We start from the raw sequence: 20,054 nt of genomic DNA, 5'->3' as shown, positions 1-20,054 counted from the left end.
TATTCTTGAATGGTGGCTTCTGTCAAAGATGGTCAATTTCTGTTGAGCTGTTTTTAAAAAAAGGCATCATAAGTACACGTCTCAATGGTATTCATATCAATGCTTTCCACCACGTTTAGTCATCTTCTATTCAGTAGGTTAATAGACAAAGTTGTTGAAAGATTTCTCTATTTGTTGTAACAGTGGTTTTGCTATCTTCAGTAACAAATTGTAAAAATAGCCATAATTAAAGGTGAATCGGCATCTTTGATATAAATCTGCGAAGTCTTTCGGCCATAATCAAATTCAGTTCAGCTAATTGTTTTGATTTTTGGGAGAAGTCTATGAAGTTAGAGTGTCACCATATATATTTGTTGTTGACATCATTATATCAACATGAAATCTCTTCATGTCAAATATAGTTAAAATTGTTCCTTAGTTGTTTTTTGTTTTAGACGTTTACAATAGCAAATTTTGACGGACGCATGACGAACAAAGCGTCATGAACTCCCTTGATGTTATGCGTATTTAATTTATATTGTATGCTTGACTTTTGTCCATGACTGAGATATAGATTTTGGACTTTTGTTAATTTTAAAACTACTTTACTTGAATTTAAGTTCAACGCCTGACCTTGTTTACGAATTAGTATAAAAAATACCATTAGGAATTATTAATTTCCCAGAACATTTTGTTCTGTCATAGGCCAGGTGAAATTTTTATATAAGGATATTTTAGTAAACAATTATTCGTTCCTGTTTTATATCTGCCTTTGGGAATTTACTCTCAGTGTTTAGTTGTGTGCAGATATAATTTGAGATAAATCATGCATTATTCATTGGAAATACAATGTGCTCATTTACTTTTTAGACCAAAATACTACTTTGGGATTATTGTGAATCCATTCAAAGCCATACTTTATTATATCAATCTGATACATCCAAGACTATTGGAAAATCAGCACATTCTTGACTATTGGTACATCAACGCATTCAAGATTAATGGTGTGTGATTTGTATTTTTTAACGTAGTTTTAACAATTTTTCAGTCATATTGCTACGATGTCTGCAGTGTGGCAGTTTATAGTGATGTCTAACACTGGGGCATCATGCAGCAGACATGTAGCATGATGTCCCACCCAGTCACATTATCCTGACACCAGGCCGACCAATCCTAACACTAACCTCTTAATGCTGAGCGCCAAGCGTGGTAGCTGTTAGTACCATTTTTGTAAGTCTTTGGTATCACTCGGCCGGGGATGGAACCCACGACCTCCCGCATCCGAGGCGGACGCTCTAACCACTAGGCCACCGGAGCGGTCAAGATTAATGGAACACTCTATACTTTTGGTTTTGTAAATGAACATTTAGAAGTATCCGGGATTTAATTCTCAATAATGTAAGTGTCTTTTGAATTTCCACTTTGTTTTCAACGGAAATAAATATTATTTTTGATTTTCAAAACTTGTTGTTTCGCTTCTTTCTGTGACTAGCTTAAGACCATGGATGTCGTAACATCATCAAGAATTTCTATTTCTTACGAAGAAAGAATAAAGTAAAATCTTCATAAATAATAATAATGATAATAATAATATAAACGTGGACTTAAAACAGCACCTAGTCTTTAGAAGCTTTAAGCACTTTAAAATATCAGATAACACATAAAAACATGTACAACGACAAAATTGCAAAAACAAAAACCATGAAATTACAACAACTAAAAACATACCGACAAAAATAAAGGTATTGATCATTATTAAGTCTTTTTAAGTCTGTTCTCTCGTAGTCGAAATAGATGAGTTTTAAGAGCACTCTTGAATGAGATCACATTGTCCTTTTGTATATGGTCTGTGGGCAATTCGTTCCACGTAACTGGGCCCTGCTACGCAAAAGAACGTTGTCCGTACGACTTTGTTTTAACAGTGGGAACAACGAGAATGCGAGTGTCGTCGTCGGAGTGTATGTTGTAAGAAAATGTGTACACTTGGGTGAATTCAGATAAATGTAGCATAGTGAACATATTTTATGTTTGATTCTGGATAGGGAGGTGTGCTCAGTTCTTCGTTCTCTAAGGATGATCCGAGCATCTGTGTTTTGAACTTTTTGAATTTTCTGTAGCAGATTACAACACAAAGACTTTCTCATTCACATCCTTTACCTCAAACAATAAATATCAGCAGCACCAACATTAAATTCACCCAATCAGTACAAAACTAAGTGTTACTCTTGACAGTACTCTCACATTGCACCAACATGTCATGAACGTATATGCAAGGCTGCATATCTTGAGCTGAGACGCATCAGCCCAATTCACAAATATCTTTCAGTTGACGCCACTAAAACACGTGTGTTCATTAGTACTTTCAAGACTGGACTATTGTAACTCAATTCTGTCTGGTTCATCTCAATATCTGCTCCAAAAACTTCAAAAAGTTCAAAACACAGCTGCTCGGATCATACTTAGAGTACCACGATCAGAGCACACCTCCCCGCTGCTCTGTACCCTACACTGGCTATCCATTCGATCCAGAATCAAACACAAAATTTGTTCTCTGTGCTACGTTTCACTGTCGGACTCTAGTCCAACATACATATCCGACCTCACCCATGTATACACACCAGCAAGATACTTACGTTCATCTTCTGACAATCGTATACTCATTATTCCCACTATGAAACAAAGTCATATGGACAGCGTTCTTTTGCATACCAGGGCCAAGCAACGTGGAATGAATTGCCCACTGAACTTAGACACAAAGACACAGTGATCACATTCAAGAGGGCTCTCAAAACTCACTTATTGCAAGAACAAACTTAAAGACCTAATAATGTTTCCTACCTTAAATATTCTCAGCATGTTTTTTAATGCTTTCTAATTTCATGGCGTTTGTTTTTGTAATATCATTATATGTTTTTTTATCTTATAGGTGTTGTCTAATGTTGTAAAGCGCTTAGAGTTTCTAAAGATTAGGCGCTATACAAAGTCATCATTATTATTATTATTAGATACTGAGACGAACCAGATAGAAGTGAATTGCAATGGTCCAGTCCTGAAAGTAATAAGGAACATACAAGTCTTTTAGTGACATCAACCGAAAGAAAATTGCGATTGGAGCTGATGCGTCTCAGCTCCAGATATGCAACCTTGTATATTGTTCATTACATGTTGGTGTAATGACAGCATACTGTTGAGAGTGACATTTAAACTTCTTACTATGTAAATTTTATGTTGGCGTTGCTGATACTGATTTGTTTGAGGTATAGGATACGAATGAGAAAAGTCTTTAGGTGGTGATCAGGATCGCTTCAGTTTTATCATGATTCATCGACAGTTTCTTATATGTTTTCCATGATTTCACATTGGAATTGCACCTCTCTACGCAATGGACGGTAGCCTCAGCTACAGCTGGACAGCTAGAATTGTATACTTGAGTGTTATGAGCAGGGCCGGCGCTACCATATAGGCAAACTAGGCAGCCGCCTAGGGCGCTGATTTCGTGGGGGGGGGGGGGCGGCGCAGTTTTAATTATTTTTTATTGTTTATAAATTTGAAAATTTATATTTTCCGGCGGGGGGGGGGGGGGGGGGGCGGCGGCGCCAGAATCTAACCTTGCCTAGGGCGCCAGATAGGTTGGTCGGGTCTAGCGCCGGCCCTGGTTATGAGCGTATAATTGGTGAGACACTGGATGCTGATCCATGATACTTGAGAGCGGCTGAATATAGAGAATGAAGAGAACGGGGCAGAGAACAGAGCCTTGTGGAACCAACCTTGCTGGAATGTTTTATTTACGGACACAGTTTGTATCTTTTGGGATAAGTAGGAAGTGAACCGTAGTAAGGTTGTATCTTGAATACCAAATGCATGCTGGAGACATTGAAGTAACATATCATGGTCTATTGCGTCAAATGCCGCAAACAAATCAAGGAGGGTCAGGACAATAATCTCACCACTATCCAAAGCAGAGAGAAGATCATGAACTATTCTCAGAAGGGCAGTTTCAGTATGGCAAGGGTGATATGCAGGTTGTCCATTACTAAAAAGACTATCTGAATTCTGATCAGATGCAAGTTGAGAGAGACTGATGTAACGAATGGGAGGTTATTAACAGGCCAGTAGTTCTTTAAATCGTTCGGGTCAAGGGTTGCTTTCTTCAACAGAGGCTTAAAACAATGGCAGTTTTGAAAAAAATGACTGGAATTCCCTGGATGAGAGGGAAGTATTGATAACATCGGTTAGTGACGGCAATATTGAATCTAAACACTCTAGCAATCAGTAACGTCTGAATCGGATCGAGTTCACGTGACTTTGGGAAGCTCTTTATCACAACTGTATGTAACTAATCCATAAAGACGGGATCAAATGATGTTAAAGGTTGTCATGCATAGTCTGTATCAGTTAAAGGTTGTCATGCATAGTCTGTATCAGTTAAAGGTTGTCATGCATAGTCTGTATCAGTTAAAGGTTGTCATGCATAGTATGTATCAGTTAAAGGTTGTCATGCATAGTCTGTATCAGTTAAAGGTTGTCATGCATAGTCTGTATGACAAATGCATGAAAGAATTGATATTTTTTATGTAGAAAGTAAATAGTCAAATCATGAAAACGGTACATTTTTAGAGAAAATAAGCAATTTTCATGAAATTACTTTCTTGACGAGAAATGTACCTGAATACGCTGCTGATGAAAATTTTTCACGAGAAAATGTTCCTTCTTGCATTTAAAGGAAATCAGCAGAATGAATGTCGCTTTGGAAATTGTCACTGCATGTCCAAACAATTTTTCACAAGTAACATTTTCCCGGAAAGAAATGTATACTCTCCGTGCCACATTTTGCCCCATACGGCATGCCTAAATTTGCGGTAATTAAAAACATCCGAGTATTTCTTACTTCTCTTCTGCAGCCGCACTATTGATTATCAACACGTGTCTATGCATGTTGTAGTATTGCTTGACAGCAGAAGAATTCGTCTCTGCATTAAATGTATAAGAAAAATTACATGCAAATTGTATGTGCTTGCACGGAAACCTTTTCGATTCCTTCCAATATCACCTCCACAAAATCGTTTATAATATGCATAATAACAATCCACCGAACATAAGGGTCTCACCTTTGTATTGCCTGCTTCTAGTGTTTACGTCTACTATTTGTTGATTACATGATTTACATATAGTTTTATAACTGCACTCAGATGAACTTAGGGGAGATATTAAAAGTCAAAGGTTTATTTCTGTTGTTTAATATGGTTAATATATAATTAAAGGAGACTATATTCAGTATTTTGACGATGATGATGATGATGATGATGATGATAACTATGATGATTTGTAGAATCAATGCATACTACAACAATTTTATATGTATATATCAACATGTATCTATCTGAGTGTCTGTATGTATGTTCCTTAAAAAACGATACATCTTTCTTTGTTTGCGTAAGTGTGCAGGTTGAAATCGATCTTCCTTGAATGACAAACGACCAGAAAAGTATTGGCCATATGACACTAAACAAATAAGCGAATCTTCGTAATTCAATAAAAATCTGACAACATCCACCAAAGAAAATCAAAAAAGGGCAAAGGTCGGTTGTGTGTGAGCTACATTTTTAACGTAGCTTTAACACTTTTTCAGCATTATCGCTACAATGTCTGCCCTGTGACAGTTTACAGTGATGTTTTTGGTATGGTATGGTATTTTTAAAAGTCTTTTGGTATGTATCGGCCGGGGTTCAAACCAGCGACCTCCCGCATCAAAGGCGGACGCTTTACCACTAGGCCACCAGAGCAAAGATCCGTAGACATCGCATTGTATAGTGAAGATATATTAGAGGTAACGTGAAGTCATTTCATGCAACATTTACTTGGCATAAACGAAAGAAATAATAATTAGTGAAATTAATTAATGCTGACGAAAATGCAAGGTAAAAGAGCTGATTTTTTTAATAGAAACAAACTGCATTTGTATCGTATCGCAAATTATTTGGCAGTGTTTTCAATCCATTTACAGTTTAAATATTATATTTCGAAACATTTGGATAATGTGCACATTTTACATTTTTCCTGAGATCCATTTAATATATTTAACAAAAATATTGACAACTGGTTAAAGTTGTTAAATATGCTTAATACCACTGTAATTGAACTGGTCCCCTGTTTAAATTAATATACGGTGCCTTTATATATTGGGCTGGCACACTTTTCAGGCTAGTGCATCTCCCTCTCTTCGTCTCGTCCGCTTAAATATTATAAGTAGTAACAACCGCATAGAATGTAGGCTGATAAATGCAGTGATGCACGTATATTATTGTTTTAAAGTCACTAAGGCCGAACGCAAGAATGTGAAGAAGGAAAAAAAAAAACAACATAAAGAATCTATGGATAGGAACTTGTCCAATCAACCATCTGTTATATAGTGTCTGTGTGTTTGTTTTTTTTTTATAAATCGGCCGTTGAAAAGGTTTACTTAAATCGATTGTGATATGAAAACGAACTAATAATTATTCTCTACGATTCTGACTACCAGACTAGAACAAATACGGTACAGAGATCCCCTCACCCCACCTACTTCCGTAGAACAATATTATTTATATGTTAATTGTTTCATGTACCCAATATACATTGTACTTAATCATATCAGTTTATGATAAAATCTGTGATATAATCGCCCTTTTGTGAACAACAAAATTAAACACCCAAATGATCGAGTGGTTATCAACTGAAAAATTGAGTGACTCCGTTGCTGAGTTAGTATGCTTTAGATAAGTATATACATACCATTAGCCAATGAATATTTTCGCAACAGCCGAGCTCCTTTTAGTTGCTGTTCTTCAGGGTAAGAATGTACGTTCTTACCATTTGTGCGCAAATATATTACACATGTGACCTGACATACTGTACAGTACACCTACCTCTTCAATCCAGTCGATGATAACTCCAAATCAATCCGTCCGCTCTGGTTAAGATTGTGGTGTAGGTCAAGTGAGACAATGCTGTATCTAGCGTTACTATAAATAGACCCAAGGCAACGAATTGCCGAGCAAGGCAATATCAGGTATCTAGCTTCAGCAATGTATTCCAAGCAAAACATTGGACGTGCATATGGTACAATGAGTGCGATACAGAGTCAATAGCTATGTTTACATTTACTCCCTGGGCGTACGTTGAGGGGGGTCTTACGCTCCACTCCTGATTTTTTCAGAATCCATGGTGAAAAATTCCTGCTGACCCCATGATTTACTCTAATAACGTTCCAAAATTATGTAGGAAAGGAAAAGCACAGAAATGAAATAGAAGATCACACTGCAAAATAGCTTCAAAATCGTTGCTTAATGTTGACTCCGTCATAAAAGAAAATGTTCTTCACTGAAAAGATTTGATTTTGTGAACAATGAATTTTAATGGACACTAATTCGAGAAACCAAAAACAACGATTTAGTCGTGACATTATTTTTCTTAAATGAATACAATGCCTTTGTAATAGTAGCCCTATGTTATATATTAAGCCTTGGAAACTCATAGTATGAACTTCAGTTAAAAACACCGTTGTCTGACTTTTTAATATCACTTGATATAGCGCGAGTCCTTTTGAATGCAGAAATTTACATCCATTTATATCTGGACAATTGTTATTATGAATTATTATTTAATGGATCTTATGTTTTCTTAACAGTTAATAAGATTTAAAATTGTCGTTTTAGAGTTTTCATTCTAAGCAAGAAATTTAATGGTGAAGTTTTAATCTATATTCAACATATATTATATGGGTTCTTTGACTGTACACGTTTCTTTTTCCATCATATGTGAGCCATCGAACGAACGACAAAGCCGATAGAACATGTCCCCCCACCCCCCTTTTTTTTTTTTGGTTTTGTTTTGTTTTCTTACAGTACTTTATATTGAATAAGCAGTTTCCGTTTCATTCTGTGTCGGATTTCGTTTGTGTCAACAGGCAACCACGTACTGCGATCTATTATTGACTCACGGTACTAACTCAGTTCCCGTAGTAAAACTATGCAAACACCATGATATTAAAACTACAATAACTCTAAATTTCTGAGTGCTCATAAGGTATAACGGTACCAATTGCGCAAGTCCAGGTGGGCGGAACTTAAGGTGTATGGAACATTGTATTCAGAATTAAAGAACAAAACTAGCTGTGATTGGTGCATTATGTAAGACTTGTACTTTCTGTTTGGCTTAAAAAAAAGTTGAGCCTCTTGGCAACATGTGAGTTTGTGTTAATTTCTATCTAGATCATATTTTGTATTTTTTATGATTTTTTTAAAATATGGTACACATGACTGAAAATGTGCTTGTTGTGACTAGATAACTCTTACCCCTGTCTAGTTCCAGTAGAGTTATCTCTCTTAAATGCAATGGAGTACCTGGTTATGTCATTGTCAAATTGACAATCTAGCATTGTTCTATAGGACAGCGTGTGACATGCATGCCCAAGTAGGACAGAAAGTATATTTATTTCACAAAACATTAGCATTGAGGTATATGGAAAAACAATTGGTACCGTGATACCATAAGCAAACCTATATTTCTATCAGTATAGATGCATCCTGAATTACAACTTCTGTGTACAGAAAAGGTTCTGAGCCGCGGTATTTTCTGGACCTACAAGTGTTTAAAACAAGTCCTTTCAATTCCGCACTAAAGAGTCGGGTGCTAATTTCAGTAATGAGTATTCCACATTCAAGACTGTTAAATGACTGAAATTCCATAAATAAAACAATGACTCTATTATTTCAGTCACAACTAGGATAAGCTCTAAAAAAAATTCTTTTTACTAAAATCGATTTTTCATTATCAACCAATCCTGGCCAGCCAAATCCACATATACTATATTCTATCTTCACTCATTTCAAGACTAGTTCCCATTTTTCTTGACCATTAATACGAAGAGTCCTATGCTGTAAGGTCTCACTGGATAGTTTCGTATTTTGACACGATAAATTCAATAAATCATAGGAAACAAACAATTTTGAATTTTAAACTTCTTAAGGTTGCGTTTTATTTAGAATTGGCTAAAGTTTTGAAAATAAGAAGATTTTCCCTTAATCAGACTGCTATCTGAATTCTTAAGGTCTCACTGGATAGTTTCGTATTTTGACACCCCCCTAATTTTTAAGGTAGAAGGCATGAACCTAATTTTCACAAGCCTAACATTTATAAATTCACACATAAGCTAAATCTATAACGTGGTTTAGATTTACTTTGAGTTAGGCTTGGAAACAGGTTGGCTTGTTGGTGACTGCCTGTCACAGTTAGATGATCATTGGAGATCAAATGCGTAACTTGGGCTGCAAATGAGCTGCCGACTTAGCTTAAGTATTTATGTGTCTGCTACAGAGGTAAATATATAAAAATCTAGATGGTTGAGGGGTGATTAAAAGTACGCTAATTTGTTATAGTACTAGTGAACTTTATTCATGCATAAGGCACATACTGATTCTTTTAGCTGTCTTGTCACAGGAAAATATTTAAAACAGCTATTTCTTGTAAAAAAAAATATGAGTGTAAAATTTAGGGGTTGGTGGCAGTGTTGGTTCAGTATAAAAACCACTAGTTGCATCAGGAATTAACCTAATTACTGCAGTCAAAATCTCACATGTATGCTTTCTACAAAAATCATTAGTTTGTTTTTATTTGTATCTTCAGTGTAAAATTATTCTCATTTTTATGTAATTGGTCATTGTTGGATGAAAATTCACCAGATAAGCTGTCCAGCGAGACCTAACGAAGGCCGGCAAGGTCCACAGTTGGAACATCTTTGACCTATTCTATCAGGTCGAGAAAAAACCTCGCATGTAATTCTTCACCAATAAGAATATATTTTTACTTACTTTTATTCATATAAAACAATATGGCGGTGGAAGGAGATAAACTCACATCTGGAACATTGTCGGCCTCTGCTGTCTTAACATATGTGATGTACTCTGCAATTATTTCACAATCTGACAGAAATGGCTGAGCGATGTTCTGATCGCATGGTTCAGCGTATAGCACCGAACTGTTCCAATCAATTAATAATTTTTATTTTGCCTTTCTTCGTAAAAATTATTCCTCTTCACTTGACAAAAACGATCTTTTATACTTTTGTTTATATAATTTGAATTAACGGAAGTGACTTTTCCCTTCATGTCGGCAATATAAAAAAGTCGGAAAAATCTTCCATCATTCATCTAATGAATGATATCACCCCTCTTACACCCCACCCCCAAGACTACCATAAATTGCATTAGAATATTAACCCTCTGATTCACATCATACGAACGCAATACACACATAGAATGCAGAATGAGAACAAACGAATGAATGAAGGAATGAATAAATGAAAGTACAAGAAAAAAGCCAAAACAAAATTTCGAAATATTTCAAATATTCATTGTATAAACAAATTAGAATATACAAGTGAATAAAAATAACGAACATTACAAGAGTATAAGATAAACGGAAATCTGACTCGATTTCATAAACAAAGTGACACTTCGTTTCGCATTTGGATATTTTAACTTCAGCTAAACCAGGAACTGAAATACCGTTGTAAGGGGTTAATTACAAAATGATGGCTATTCCTTTTGATCTGATATAGACCTATTAGGTATGTATGTTTATCTAGTTTTTGATGACGGATTAATTAGAATGGGCAATGAAAGAGTTCTCTTATTAGGATGTCCTTCCTGAGTGCACACAATAAATTATAAACATAGCCGACAAGGCATTAATCTTCCCTAAATAGTAGACTTGAAACAATAAAATAAACCTTTATTTTATTTTATTTAATGTGCAAAAACACGTGTTTTACTTGATTTGCTAGGAGATTTCTTACAATAACCCAAGCACGAATATTTTTCATATTACTGAACAAGATAGATTGGTATTTGCAAACGTGTATTTCAGCAATGAATAAAACTATAAAACAAATTGAAGTAAATAACCAATCATCTCCCACATCAAACATAAATCAAACCCCCATCCCCGACTCACACACACAAGCAAAAAGCAAAAACCAAGGGTAAAAATGAGTGTCTAGATATGAAAGTATGTAAAATTGTAGTGTTAAATTTAAAACATATACTGAAAGGACGTTGCTATCAAGGTACATTATTGCAAGTTCGGGTAGTTGTTGTTGTTGTTGAGTTTAATTATAGTGGCGTGCGCACAATTGTGCATGTGCCACTTTTTTCTGACTGCATAGCAGCCTGCTAGTTGTTCCTGGGGAAGGGAATGGTGCCACCTCCCCCAGGCTTTTATGGGTTCAAGGAACCCTCATAGTTTGGCCTCAATCTGTGGGTCCATAAAGGTCTCTTACAGTTGAATGGTTGGCTGTCATTAGTGGGAAGGAGTGCTCGGGAATGGTCCTGGTTGCTTTACATCGCTGGTTTCTTGTTGTATTTGCCTGGTGTTTCTTGTGAATTTTATTTTTTTCTTTCTCAAAATGTTCTAAAAAGGGGGGGGGGTCTATGCTGTTTATAGAGGTTGTTAGTAGAAATCATGTATGAAGAGAGATTTTCAAGGTTATTATTGTATTACTAGTCGAGGTGTTTAGGGTATGCTTCCTACGTTATGTTATTTATAAGTATTTTGATATTGCCTCTTTAAGTTATTTATTTATTAATGTTTTTTGAGATTGAATGTTATTTATACTTTATTTAGCAAGAGACCGGAGTCCTAGCTGATTACACGGTTCGTTAAGGACATCTAGGACCGGAGTCCTAGCTGATTACTCGGTTCGTTAAGGACATCTAGGACATCCGATTTTGCGGTTTCTTTAGTTTTTGATAGGTGCTTCGTAAGTGAATTATTTATTATTATTTTTATAACATTTAATGATATATTAAGAGCTTTTATGTGGTGGCTTCTAAATTTATTTAGCTAGCTACTGGGTCTTTTGGTTTTGTGGGGATAGTAATTATATTTTGTTTCTAAGTCCTGCTGAGTCTATGAATTTATTTATATTTTTATTTGCTGATTGTTTATTTTTATTACAGTCCATAAGTAACTCTGGGTTTGTGTGTGGTGATCCAATCTCTTTTTGGTTTTTGATAAATATTTTCCAAGAGGGTTGATATTTTGGGCATATATTGAATACGTGGTGTAGATCTTCGGTGGTGTGGCAGTTAAAGCAGTTAATGGTTGCTGGTTTGGGTCCTATAAACCTTCCAAAACTGTTTGCTAGTTTAGTTTTTCCAGTCATTATCCTGTTTATGGTTTTCTGTTCTAAATAGGTACCCTTATGTAGCTGTATGTTCCTATCTACGGTTTTTTGGGTTTCATGGTGCTTTTTACCTTTTGTGGAGGAGTTCCAAAAATCTTGCCATGTTTGGTCTATCTATGTTTGTGCGAAGCTTAGTGCTTCTGTAGAGCCATAGTTAAGCTTGATAGAGCTTTGATCTCCTAATTTGGTTTGTGCAACTTTGTCTGCTGTTTCGTTGCCAGAGATTCCAATGTGCGACCGTATCCACATGAGCTCGACTAATTGATGTGCTGTGGTGATATCGTTCGGGTAGTCATTGTTGAACGACGAATGGCATCAATGACGTCACGCTAAGATAGGTATCTCTGCACATCTTTACTTATATAAATTGCATTTTCCAAGCTGGATGGGTAGTCGATTTCTAAAATCCTAATGAAACTACAATTTTGCGTTTAATAAACCAAATCACTAATCGTATTTGTGTAAAAAAAAACCAAATAACGAAATTGACGTGTTTAATAAGATCTGTTCATTGGCATTGAATCGCAAACTTTACTTTCTCAATTTTGACAAAACTTTTAAGTTTCATATAGAATTCCGTTTCCAAACTCATATCAAATGTTTCCATTTCCATAGAAAGATAGTAACTATAATATATTAGGAACTACTTTGTAAACAAACAATGTACATTCATGTAGTTGAGGCTTTATGTTTTGGATAATTAAATTTGTTGGTGAATGAACTAAAGCAGCTGTGTTGTCCATCGGAAAGTACAGCTGGTAAAGTTAATGAACACCGATTGAGTAACATAATTTTTGGTGATATGTGCTTAGTCGTGAGGGAATATGGGCTCGTGTGTGCAGGTAAGGCGATGGAAGCCGTTTACCCGCAGACCTAGGTTCGAATCTCCGTAGAGTACGAATTAAAAATTATGTAACCTGTATGATAGTATTATTCGTATTAAAACATTAATTCTGCCTACTATTATCAAGCATTCTTCTATAGGAAGCCAGGGATAGCACTTTCCGTTCTGTCAGGTGCATATTTATAATTCTCTCTCTCTCTCTCTCTCTCTCTCTCTCTCTCTCTCAGGGATTGATTAAGATAAATGCAATGCAAAACTTGTATTGAACTAGCCTGAGCGCTTTCGATTCTTAATGAGTCTTTTTCAAAGCAAAGGCAAATACAAAACATAGACAATACAAGCAAATAAAACAATAAAACCGTTGTATTTGCAAAACTTTACATGACTATTTATACAGGAATGAAACCTTTAAATTTATTGTATAGTTTACTTCAACTTGTTGCGGATTCTGGAAAATATTTTATATTAACTTGAAGCGTTATGAGTTGGTATCTGAAACTTATCGACAAAAGTTCAGGAGCAATAAAAAGAAACTTCACATATTATTTTAGTTTCAGTTTATTTTTCCTGATCAGACTTCTTCTAATGAGATTGTTCTTATTCAGGGAGCAGAGTGCGGCTTTGTTAATGTTCCTCTCCATAGTGTAAATTTGTCATCAGACTTAGTCTTTGTGACAGTCGGAACATACCCATCAAGGATATTTATTTATTACTAGGCAATGAACAAAGTGGAGATAAGTTTGTGGTTAATTCCCTTGTAGCTGACAAGCCTTGTTTGGATCGGAAAGTCGATCCTATTAAAAACGAATTCCTTGATTTATACCCTGCTTGTGCAGTTAATAGAGCTATGGCAAAGAAAGTGTTTGAAAATGATGATGATCAGGAAATTATTCCTTTAGCTGATACATGTGTTGATCACGCTTTTGATAAGGTCACTTTTACTCCTTGTTTGGATCAATCAAAGAGTATTGATTACAGTGGGCCTCTTTTAACTACTCATTCAATTTATTCTAAACAGAGTGACAACGATAATCACTTGTCGTCGAACAGGAAAAAGATACTGAGATCTGCTGTTGCTTCAGAGGGCCAGTAGTGAAACTGAAGCCATATAAATATCTGTTTGTTCTTTGTTAAAAATGGGTCCTTATGAGAACATGGAGACCACCTGAGGTACTTGCTGGTGACGAGAGATCGGTGAACTATCAAACTGTAGTCCCAAACTCGTATAGAAAGGAAAGTCTTAGTTTGACCAATGAAACTATTTTGACTGGTCATTTAGGGATCAATAAGACGTAGCACAAGTTCTTGAATCACTTTTATTGGCAAATATTAAAAGTGATGTTTTGCTGCAGATGTGAAAGTTAAAGGTACAACTAAATTGATTGCTTGATTAATATCGATATCAGCATACCATTACTCCTTTAATATATTTATACCCGATGAGTACTAATACATACAAATCTTGTCACACTTGTCGAATGGTGGGAAAACCCAATCAGAAGATACACAAGGCTGATCTGTAACCTACTCCTGTATTTGACGAACCACTCAGCAGAATAATGGTAGATTATTACTCAAGACCAAGTCAGGCGACCACTACTTGTTGACCATAGTGTGTGCGTCCATAAGATTACCAGAGGCAATTACTATGATGAATTATAAAACAAAAACAATGGTAAAAGCTTTGAATAAGGTTTTTTTTTTACACAATGTTAGTTTCAAAAATCTATCCAATCAAGGGTCACATTTTATGTCTGGAATTTTCCGGCAAGTTTTTCAAGAATTAATCATCCATCAAGTCAGAAGTGAAATTAAAGTACAACAGAACTACAATGGACATAACTTTTCAGTCTGGTGATGGAGTTCTGTCTCTCTTGCTCGTTCTTCAAAGTTTACGTCAGATTAGGTATAATGGTCCTTACAAAGTTAGAAAGAAAATGAGTGAGCTAAATATTAGTACTCAGCGGATGTAAATATATTAACGGAGTACCGGTATGTTGACAGATATATCCAGATTAATCAAGAAATCAATTTAGTTGTACCTGTCCCAAAACACTGAGGATTTAAGCGATGGCTTGCAATCGGACTGTAGTGACCTTGGAGTAAAAAAATCTTTGTAACTTAGAAATTATAAATAATCTGGACCAAACACTTTCACATCCGCAGCAAAAAGAAAAGAATGAACTATTGATGTTACATGAATATGAGTACTTTCTTTCCAAATGTTCCTACAAGAACATAAATGTTTCAAAAAAGAAATTCATTATTTGCTGGAGAATGACTTCATAGAACCGTGTAAAAGTGACTGGATTTCACCATATCTACTGGCGCCGAAACCTGATATTACTTTCCGCATGTGCGCTGACTATAGAAAGATAAATACTGTGACTAAAATAGATTAATTTCCATTGCCAAGAATCGATGAATGCATTGATAAAATTAGTCATGCAAGGTATATCACCAAATCTGACCTTCTAAAAGGATACTGGTAAATTCCATTGACAGCAAGGGCATAGGAAATTTCGGCATTTGTGACTACAGATGGATTTTATAACTATAAAGTGAGACCATATGGGATGAAAGGTTCGCCTTGTACTTTTTAACCTTTAATGAGCATGATTACGTCTGGTCTAGTTAATTGTAATGCTCACATAGATGCCTCTGCTACATTTCTAGGACATATCAAAGGACATGGACAAGTTGAACCTGTAGATGCTAAAGTCAAGACTATCTCTGAATCCCATGTGCCTATCAGTAAAAAGCAAGTGTCGGAAATTTTATTCCAAGTTTTCCATAACTGTTGAACCCCTGACAAATTTATTGAGCAAGAAAATCAAGTTTCATTGATCTGAACAATGTCATGAGGCTTTTTATAAGTTAAAGGACATACTTAAGACTTCACCAGTTCTTACAGCTCCCAATTTCATTAAATCATTTAAAATGTCTGTTGATGCAAGTGATGTTGCGGTTGGAGCAGCATTGATTCAAGAAGACAAAAATGGTGTCAATCATCCAATGTGTTATTTTTCTAAGAAATTAAATAAGCACTAAAGAAATTATTCCACAATCGAGAAGGAATGTTCGGCCTTGATACTGGCATTACAAGATTTTGAAGTCAATATTGTGTTTAGTGATCACAACCCCCTTACTTTCACTGGCAAGGTGAAAAACAAACATCAGAGATTATTGAGGTGGAGTTTGATGTAGCAAAAATGTAATATTTACATTAAGCACGTTAAGGGAAAAGACAATTTAATAGCCAATGAGTGTTGCCCTGTATATAAATATTGTATTGTTTCATGTATACTTTGTGTCCTTCAAACGATTTCAACTGATGTAATATTTTATTTATCACAAGTATATTTGACTAATAGTAAAAAGAAAACTTTACTGCATAAATCTTTCTTTTTCTTTATAAGAGGATGTGTTATACATATTCAATTTGCATTGTTTGTTTGCCAACTGTCTTTTTTAAATGTCATTATATGCCATGGATAATATTACATTATATGATGGACTTGACCTTGTCCAAAATTAAGCTAATTTTCTACCTGGCCTGAATTACTGATTTTGGTTTTGAGTAAATATGTTTAACTCAATCTGTGTCTTAAACTTTAGAAATTCTTTATATTGTAATTTCAGTAGTAGACGTCTCTTTACAACCCAGATTTTATTTTGTAAATATTATGAATCTTCAAGGAAGTTTTTTTCCATTTGGTAATTTTTTTGTTAGAAAATGTTAATTGTGACCTGAGGTCAAGTAGAAGTCTATATACTCTTGATACTGGAAAAATTATTCATTTATATTATTGTTGTGTCCATTAGTTCATCTGGGCTGGATTATATAATTTCAAATTGTTAAATTCAAGTGAATTTTATTTGGAAATACAAGGTGCTCATTAAAAAAAACCCAACTATTCTTGGACAGAGACATTACCGGGATTAATAGTGAATTCAGACCTGGAATTATATTATTGTGTTCCAACAAAAGACTTCGTACAACAAAATAATACAAGCCGCCACATGCACATCAATACCTTCAGCACTGGACTTAAATTGGATTTCTACTGAAGTTTATTAAGAACGTTTTCTATTAGGACTTGTGTCTGTAATTTTATGATTGTTTTGGGATTTAATTCGCAGTACCATAAGTTTCGCTTTTTACATTTTAACAATGTATTATAGTGAAATAAATATTTTGTTGACATTTACATAACTTGTTACTTTTCACTCTTTTCTGCTACTTATTTGAAAAGCATACTCTTAACAGAATGTATGTATGTATGTGTGTGTGTGTGTATGTATGTATGCATGTATGCATGCGGTTAGGTAGGTAGGGAGGTAGGTAGGTAGTTAGGTAGGAAGTTAGGTAGGTAAGTAGGTATTTGTTGATGGTGGGGCCCCGAGTGGCCGAGTGGTCTAAAGCGCTCACCGTTACGGATCACTGCCATCTCACCTCTGTCTGCGTGGGTTCGAGTCTCGGGTTCGGCCAATGTGGATATGTGAGAAAGCTTGCCGGTAGCTTCTCGTGGGTCGGTGGTTCTTTCCGGGGTTTTCCCGGTTTCTTCCTCCACCATCAATATTGGCCGCCATGTGTAGCCTATCATGTGCTGAAAAATGGCGTTAAACTCTACAACAACAAAATGTGTTGATGGTCATTCAGCTAAAAGCAATTAAAAATCCATCCTGTATTTAGGTGTATGTATGGAAACTCCCACCTTGTACGTCAAAATTAAAACTAAAATAGCAAATTCAAACAATCCACAGTATCTAAATGACCTAGCTAAAGACAAAAGATAAACGGTTCACAAGATCTAAATTTAGTCAATATATTCTATTAAGTATCTGAATAATTTATCTAGTTTCTCTTTTGTGTCGCTTCGTTTGGTTTTGGCTATTTTATTAATCGATACGCACACATTTTCAACTATGTTGTGGTCGAATGGTTTAATTATTAAAGGTTTTGCCTGCTAATTTTTCTTGAACATTTTATACTTCCTTTACTGAGTATAGTAATGCGGGGAACGTTTTACAGGGGAACTTTTAAACATTATCATTGCTTTTTAGGCGCAATACTAATTTCAAGAGATCTTTTATTCCAATATAATATTACTTTCCTTCATGTTGTCCAGAAACTATGAACATATGATTCGTTCTCAATTTTGAACAGGCCTAATGTTGTTACCACTGATTACGCCATGGACATTTACGGACATACTGAATTTATTTTCAAATTTTTCTGTAACTGCAACTTTTATATAACGCCTGTCGAGCAAACTACTGTAGAAGTATTATCGCTTTATTTAGAATCGATTCAGGTGTTTAAACAAAACATTTGTTATCATCATTTATATATGCTAACACATGCTTCTTTGCCCCTTCCTCTATCCCAGGCAGGCGAATCTGTGTACAAGCTTTCCTTTTGTGCTGTCTATGATAGTTTGGTCAAATTTTCCGAGAATGTTATCCGATGGAATGTCCTTGATAAAATTCTTCTCTAGTTGGCTATAATTAGTTTCTGATGAATTGCATATAGACATTTCTCTTCGTTTTATTTGACTAAATGCCCTCGTATAGTTAACGTAATCGTCTTACTGATAGCTGAATTAGTACCGAATCAAATATTTGGAGTTTCATGCTGCTTGTATTATTCTCATATAGTTCGACCTCACCAAAGAATCCGTAAAGGTCATGATTATTGCCACTTGAAATGTTTTTGTCATCGATTTTGTTACCAAATTATTCTTACTTTTCGATATTGTTATGATCATGTCGCTTACGTCATTGTAGCCGACACAGATTTAGCCGTTGCCTACGTCATTGCCTACAATGGTTTGCTTTTGTACTCTCATTAGTCTTTAACTTCTTTTCCTGTGACTTTGAAACTCTACTTACCTTCATTGTTTTTGTTGCAAAGATCTAATATTACATGCTTTGCTTACATGTTTATGACGTCATATGACGAAGTAATGCCGATGAGTTTTACTTCACTGTGCTATTATTTTTCCGTTCGTTGAATTTTTAGGATCATCCCTAATCTGTTGTTTCAAACACGTGTTTGAATCTGTACAGTTCTTGTCTTAATTTGTACAGATTTTGACTTATTTTGCAGTTTTTATCTTAATTTGTTCAATTCGTCATTTTCTTTTCGTTGTTGAAATTCCTCTTAAGTTCTCTGCCATTTCCGTTGCTTTAACGTGCTTTTTTCTCCCGTAAAAATTCCTTGAACATTGAAATATATTATCCATTGGTGAACATTCCTTTAAATTTATTCCCAGTAGTTTCAATGAACGTTCAACTACATTATCCAATGTTGAAAACTCCTCTGATTTAATTATCAAAGATTATTTCATTTCTCAATCACTGTATTGATTTTAATATTAATGTACGTCTTGACCCATATGTGCCTTCACTTACTTGACAGATACAGTCATGAATCGTACAAAACCCTAATTAATCTGCAAATACTCCATGAACATAACATAAAAGCCAGTAGTATTTCTGCAATAATATGTTGTGTAAAGTCCGCCTATTTTATTAGCATTTATATACTTTTTGTGTTTTAAACGGAAAATACTCAACGTTTACAATCCCCGGTTCCTTTTATCAATGCTCGGATTTGTCGGTGGTTTTCATTTCAAATAATTCTGTTTCGAACTCAGCCATGCTAATCGTTTTATCATCAATAGCTACGGAATACAGCTTGGTAATTGAATTGAGCCAGCTGTGTGAAGAGACACGTAAACGCGAAGGTGCCGTAACTAGATTATTTACCAGTACCTCCAGTCAGACCGCCAGTCAGACATGTTACTACTGATGGTGATGGCTCTAGCAACAATTCCGACTGGTGTGACTGTTAGTTAATGTAGTCGTGATTCTTGCCATATCATGGCAAACGGTGGTTGCCGATCTTGTAATTGTTGTTCCTCTTCGGTTATTCTCTCACGGCGGATCTCGAAGCCAACACCATCAGTAGTACTTTTTCTGTCAATAATGCGATCGCAAAGT

The 20,054-nt window shown here is 35.4% G+C and overlaps 1 protein-coding gene across 3 annotated transcripts in view; it reads right to left on the bottom strand.

Annotated features, from left to right (window-relative positions):
- LOC149779399 (aquaporin-11-like) overlaps nt 1-20,054 on the bottom strand; it is a 46,386-nt gene that overhangs the window by 11,563 nt on the left and 14,769 nt on the right. The window contains exon 1 of one of the 3 annotated variants that reach the window (XM_089940062.1): nt 6,885-7,038. The exons of 1 other annotated variant lie outside the window; for it this stretch is intronic. The gene's annotated coding sequence lies outside the window, so the exon portion shown is untranslated. One more of the 3 variants, XM_089940063.1, reaches the window with a different exon arrangement.

This window comes from Sinohyriopsis cumingii, chromosome 17 (genome assembly GCF_028554795.1).
Source record: "Sinohyriopsis cumingii isolate HCF-2022 chromosome 17, ASM2855479v2, whole genome shotgun sequence".
Classification (NCBI taxonomy): domain Eukaryota; kingdom Metazoa; phylum Mollusca; class Bivalvia; order Unionida; family Unionidae; genus Sinohyriopsis; species Sinohyriopsis cumingii.
The sequence above is the reverse complement of the archived record's forward strand: the minus strand, read 5'-3'. Positions and strand labels throughout refer to the sequence as shown.